This window comes from Microcaecilia unicolor, chromosome 2 (assembly GCF_901765095.1).
Source record: "Microcaecilia unicolor chromosome 2, aMicUni1.1, whole genome shotgun sequence".
In the NCBI taxonomy this organism is placed as follows: Eukaryota; Metazoa; Chordata; class Amphibia; order Gymnophiona; family Siphonopidae; genus Microcaecilia; species Microcaecilia unicolor.
The window spans coordinates 11114758-11121566 of record NC_044032.1 but is presented as its reverse complement, the minus strand read 5'-3'; positions in this window follow the sequence as shown (position 1 = coordinate 11121566).

The window sequence follows — 6809 nt, the reverse complement described above, 5'->3', positions numbered from 1 at the left end:
AGAACACAGGGTTGGGCTAGGGGGCTGGACAGGCCTGCTTTGTTAAGGGTCTATAGCAGTTGTTCCCAAGCCTTGTGCTCTAAAAATAGTGCTTGAACAGGGCGGGGGCTATAATGTGCTAATAGCATGCAAATTTAGGCATTGCTATTAAGTTCTGATCAAAGGGGGTGAAGTGCGGGAGGGTTGTGCCTGAGAATGTGCTCTGGCACAATCCTCCCGTACATGTTTGACAGCCCAGACCTGTCAAATGAAGAAGCTTGGGGGCTGTGGGACCCCTGGCCCCCATCAGACAGCGACATAGCAGACCTCCAGCCCCCTGGTCCCCTCGCCTCACCAAATATGAGGGTATGGGGGGAGCTGAAGGTCTGGTGAGCTCCAGCTCCCCTACCCGCAACAGCAAATAGAAAGCCCTGGTGCCCCAGTGCCTGCCCGTCACCCATCCTGCTGCTTTGGCGGCCCTCAAGTCCCCCCCCCCCCCCCGTACCTTAAATCGTGGAGGAGGAAGTAGCACTCCCTTCTCCTTCAAGCGCTACTTTCAAAATGGTGGTGCCTTGCCCAATGCATCCTGGGATGCACGGGTGGGGCTTCCTTACCATATAAGGGTTTCTCCCTTAGATGGTAGGGAAGCCCCATGTAGCTAGGGACGAGGGGATGGAGAAGGCCAGTAGGCCACCAGAGAAAAGTATCCTGGGGGGGGGGGGGGTTGGGGGGCCTGCAAGTATGCAAATGCATGCTGGACAAGGCTCCCCATTCCTCTCCAATGCTCGCAACCCCTAACGCCAGTTCCAAGCTGGCGTAGGGTTTGCTGTGAGAGCAGCTCCAGTGTTTGGCATGCTGCCTCCTGAGCATTGGACAGGAATAATAAATGACCTATTTTACATGTATTTGCATGCTACTTGCGGTCAGAGCCTGCAAGCACATTGTTTCATGCACTTGAGAGCTCTGATCATGGGGCGGGAGCAAACAGGGGCGCTAGTATGGCGTTAATAGCCTCTAGCGCCCGCATTTGCTTCTGATCATCGGCCCACTGCTCCTGGAGGCACCTCAGCTAGTCAGGTTTTCAGGAGGTCCACGGTACATGTTCAGGAGGGAGATTTGCACGCAGTGGAGGCAGTGCATGCAAATCTCTCCTTCATGGTGGAAATCCTGGAAACCTGACTAGCTGGGGTGCCTCCATCACCAGGTTTGGGAAGTACTACTCTATAAAACAGGGGTTCTCAACCCAGTCCTCGGGCCACCCATAGCCAGTCAGGTTTTCAGGATCCCACAGTGAGTACGCGGGAGCTAGCTTTGCATGTCCTGTTTCCATTGTGTACAAATCTATCTCATGCATATTCAATGTGAATATCCTGAAAACCTGACTAGGTCGGTGTGTCCCAGGCAGTGGGTGGAGAACCCCTGCTCTATAGTCTAATCCACAAAAAAAATCTGCTCTTTAAATCTACGTCTAGGAGCGCTATATAAATAAGTAGTAGTAATTTGAATATTTTTAATAGGGAAGGGGTGGAGCTTTTTATTTTTATACAAGTGGACCTACCTCAAGTGTTGTAAGTACATTGCGTGCACACATATGGGTCATACACACACACACACATGTATGGTTTTACTTCATCTAAAAAGGCCTATGAGCAAAGAGGATGAGCCTGGGTCTAGCGGTTGAATAAAAAGTGAAATCAGGTACCAGCGCTTCTGCAGGCCTGAGCTGGAAGTTTCTGATGCTGAATCGACACGTCGCTGCCTCTTTAAATTTCTAGAAGAAACTGGAGAAAGGAAAACCTCTCCTGGCTGCCGGGATTGATGGAGGAATAGTTTAGTGAAGTTACTGTAGTAGTTGTGAACTGGGTCTATACACAACATGAAAAACAATGCAGCAATGATCCACATTCTCGTCTGCCTGAGTGAAAGGAAGCCTCTAAATCTAGAAAACACAGAGGAAAGAACAAAAAATCCTCTAACACTGCTTTCCATTACAGTATATACAGTCCTCCAGGGCCACCGAGGGGGGGACAGGGGCGACAAAATTCCCCAGGCTCTGGCCTCGGGGGGGGGGGGGGGGGCCCGGTGGCGCCACTGCCGCAGTCCGGCCGGCCCACCCTCCGTCGCTCCCTGGCATTGAATTTAAGCGCCTCACCTTCGAAGGCGCAGCAGCAGACCATGGTTTGATTCCCACTGCAGCTCCTTGTGACTCTGGGCAACTCACTTAACCCTCCATTGCCCCTGGTACAAAATAAGTACCTGAATATATGTAAACCGCTTTGAATGTAGTTGCAAAAAACTCAGAAAGGCGGTATATCAAGTCCCATTTCCCTTTCCCTTATGACATCACAATATCAGAAGTGAGCCAAGTATCGGGCAATCAAGCCATTATAACATCACTGATGAGGTTGGCTCTTATTGGTGGAATGAGTGGAGTAGCCTAGTGGTTAGCGTGGTGGACTTTGATCCTGGGGAATTGAGTTCGATTCCCACTGCAGCTTCTTGTGACTCTGGACAAGTCACTTACTACTACTACTATTTAGCATTTCTATAGCGCTACAAGGCGTACGCAGCGCTGCACAAACATAGAAGAAAGACAGTCCCTGCTCAAAGAGCTTACAATCTAATAGACAAAAAATAAATAAAGTAATCAAATCAATTAATGTGAACGGGAAGGAAGAGAGGAGGGTAGGTGGAGGCGAGTGGTTACAAGTGGTTACGAGTCAAAAGCAATGTTAAAGAGGTGGGCTTTCAGTCTAGATTTAAAGGTGGCCAAGGATGGGGCAAGACGTAGGGGCTCAGGAAGTTTATTCCAGGCGTAGGGTGCAGCGAGACAGAAAGCGCAAAGTCTGGAGTTGGCAGTAGTGGAGAAGGGAACAGATAAGAAGGATTTATCCATGGAGCGGAGTGCACGGGAAGGGGTGTAGGGAAGGACAAGTGTGGAGAGATACTGGGGAGCAGCAGAGTGAGTACATTTATAGGTTAGTAGAAGAAGTTTGAACAGGATGCGAAAACGCATAGGGAGCCAGTGAAGGGTCTTGAGGAGAGGGGTAGTATGAGTAAAGCGACCCTGGTGGAAGATGAGACGGGCAGCAGAGTTTTGAACCGATTGGAGAGGGGAGAGGTGACTAAGTGGGAGGCCAGCAAGAAGCAGATTGCAGTAGTCTAAACGAGAGGTGACAAGGGTGTGGATGAGGGTTTTGGTAGAGTGCTCGGAAAGAAAGGGGCGGATTTTACAGATGTTGTAAAGAAAGAAATGACAGGTCTTGGCAATCTGCTGGATATGAGCAGAGAAGGAGAGAGAAGAGTCAAAGATGACCCCAAGGTTTCGAGCTGAGGAGACAGAATGAGAGAGCCATCAAAAGAAATAGAAAACGGGGGGAGCGGGGAGGTGGGTTTGGGGGGGAAAATGAGAAGCTCGGTTTTGGTCATATTTAATTTCAGGGGCAACCTCCATTGCCCCTGGTTCAAAATAAGTACCTAAATATATGTAAACCGCTTTGAATGTTATTGCAAAAACCTCAGGAAGGCGGTATATCAAGTCCCATTTCCCCCTTTCCCTTATGACATCACAATATCAGAAGTGAGCCAAGTATCGGGCAATCAAGCCATTGTGACATCACTAATGAGGTTGGCTCTTATTGGTGGAATGAGTGGAGGTGTAGCCTAGTGGTTAGTGTACTGGACTTTGATCCTGGGAAATTGAGTTCGATTCCCACTGCAGCTTCTTGTGACTCTGGGCAAGTCACTTAAACCTCCATTGCCCCGGGTAAAACAACTTTCATACAATAGTGAAGAGATAGAGTCTAACTGCTGTAGAGCGAGTAAATCAATGAGAAATAACTGGAATTGCTCAAACATTAATACTATTGAGATACAGCCGTGTCACAGTTTCTGAGGGCTTTTCTCCTAACTCAATCCTGTTAAGACAGTGCATTTGCTGTTTTGAATTGCCTATGCTAGAGTCTGTTTTCACAGCTCTGTAGAACAACAAGGAATCACTGGACCAGTACATTTTGTTTTCTGTCTCTTGTCATCGCCTCCATCATCCTGGAGTGATGACTGGTGCAGGGTTCAGCAGTAAATATCTTTAAAAACTTCAACTTATCCAGAAGATCGCTGGAGAAGGGTAGATAGAGGGGTTCCCCAGGGGTCTGTGCCAAGGGCATAGCCAGACAGCAGATTTTGGGTGGGCCTAGGCAAGAAGTGGGTGGGCACCAAATGTTCCCCCCCCCCCCCCCCAAAACAATATCTCAGCTGGTGGGAAAATGCTTCTCTCCACCTTGGTAATCTGCAGCAGGCATGGGCTGAAAACTGAGCATGCGCAGGTGCCGATATCATGGAGAGTAGCGTTTTTGTTACCATCAGGGAGAAGTCTTCAGCTGGCAGAGCTTGGGATCCCCACCAGCTACCACTAAACATGTGGTACTGTTGGGTGGGCCTGAACCCTAAGTGGGTGGGCCCCGGCCCATCCAGGCCCACCTGTGGCTACGCCACTGGCCTGTGCTGGGACCGCTGCTTTTTAACATATTTATAAATGACCTAGTGATGGGAGTAACTAGTGAGGTAATTAAATTTGCTGACAACACAAAGTTATTCAAAGTTATTAAGTAAAAAAAAAATAGGGGGAAGATGTGAAACAACGTCAAGAATTTAAGTTTGCCTCGGTTAAAGATAAATTAACTCTCCATAAAAAGATTGAGCAGAAATAGGCGTTTAAATCTCCACCTTTAGGACTTTCCCAAAATCCCTGGGACTTTGCCTTTGGATTTGTTTAAAAGATATTTGATAGAAAATTTGAAAATACCACAAGGCGATATTCCTCCTCTTAATAAGATATACTATTTACCCAAGAGTTCAGGCGAAAAAGGAAGGTGAAGGTGGGGAGGATGTAAATATCGATGTGAATAATTTATCTGCTGTTCTGGAACAATCTGTAGAAAATGCTACAGAGAGCTACACTTCTTGTTTCCTTTGTTTTTGAGCAAGACTTGAATGCCGTTCTAAGACTTTATTTTAAACACTGAAATGCATTTTTTGGAGGGAAAAACATTTGGATTTATCCAGATGTTGCCAAGTCAACTCAAGAATGGACAAAATAGTTTTTGATTATGAGACAGGAAACATTGAATCTAGGGGGGACTTTTCTACTGGCATATTTATTTATTATATTTGTACCCCGCGCTTTCCCACACACAGCAGGTTACCCTTGTAAATGCTTGGTTCGATATGGGGAGATTAAATATGTATTTTACTCCCCTGAGCAATTAAAGGCTTTTCTTGTTAATTTATTTATTTATTTGTAGCATTTGTAGCCCACATTTTCCCACCAATTTGCAGGCTCAATGTGACTTACATTTGCCGTCATGGCGGTTGCCATTTCCGGGTAACAGAATTACAAATGGTGTTGCGATAAGGTGCATACATACATGGTAACATAGATGGAACATAACATACATGGAACAGTTCATGGTATATATATATATCTCATGTGCCTACATACATGGTAAAGAAGAATACATTATGCTATTGCATGAAGGCTCCTAAGTGACAATTGGATTATAATATTCATTAGGACGTCGATTATGGAGAGACCATGTTCGACATAAGGATAGAGGTGATAGTGCTTGTTCACTAGTAGTAAAGAGGTTAAACAGTCAAGTGATATGATTTCGGTTGTGTCTAGGTCGTGTAAAGTCTTATTATTTAGTATTTAGGATGGATGTTTATGGTATGCCTTCTTGAACAGATCTGTTTTCAGTAGCCTTTGGCAGATAGTTAGGTCTTGCGTTGTTTTTATGACCTTCGGTAGTGCGTTCCATTGCTGGGTACAAATGTATGAGAAACTTGTCACGTATGTGGATAACTTGAAAATGTTGGAAATAAAAATTTAGGAAAAGAGGTAATTTATTTTATTTATTTGTTACATTTGTATCCCATATTTTCCCACCTATTTGTAGGCGCAATGTGGCTTACATAGTACCGGAGAGGCGTTTGCAGACTCCGGTGTAAACAAATACAAAGTGATGTTGTGGTAAGATAAAGTTCATGTGGCCCAGCCACACTAGGGAATCGTACAACGGAAGAGTTGTGTTATGTCCATTACGTTCTTTAGTTTTGTTGTTATGTTGGATTGGTAGGGTATAACTTTTTAAACAGGTTAGTTTTTAGTTTTTTCTGGAAGTTTAGGTGGTCGTACATAGTTTTCAAGGCTTTTGGTAATGCATTCCACAGTTGTGTGCTTATGTAGGAAAAACTAGGCATGTATGTTGATTTGTATTTGAGTCCTTTGCAGCTTGGGTAGTGCAGATTTAGATACGTTCGTGTTGATTCGGATGTGTTTCTAGTTGGTAGGTCGATCAAGTCTGTCATGTATCCTGGAGCTTCACTGTAGATAATTTTGTGAACCAGAGTGCAGATTTTGAAAGCAATGCGTTCTTTGATTGGGAGCCAGTGTAGTTTTTCACGGAGGGGTTTTGCGCTTTCAAATCGCGTTTTTCCAAAGATAAGTCTAGCTGCCGTGTTTTGAGCGTGTTCTGAAGTTTCTGTAATGTTTGTTCTTTGCATCCCGCATAAATTCCATTGCAGTAGTCTAAGTGGTTAAGTACCATTGATTGTATCAGGTTGCAAAATGTTTACCTCGGGAAGAATTGTTTCACGTGTTTGAGTTTCCACATTGAGTGGAACATTTTCTTTGTTGTGGATGTCACTTGGCTCTCTAGTGTTAGGTTGCGGTCTAATGTAACGTCGAGGATTTTCAGGCTGTCTGAGATAGGGAGGGTGTAATCTGGGGTGTTGATAATTGTGGGGTTGGCCACGCTGTGTTGGGATGA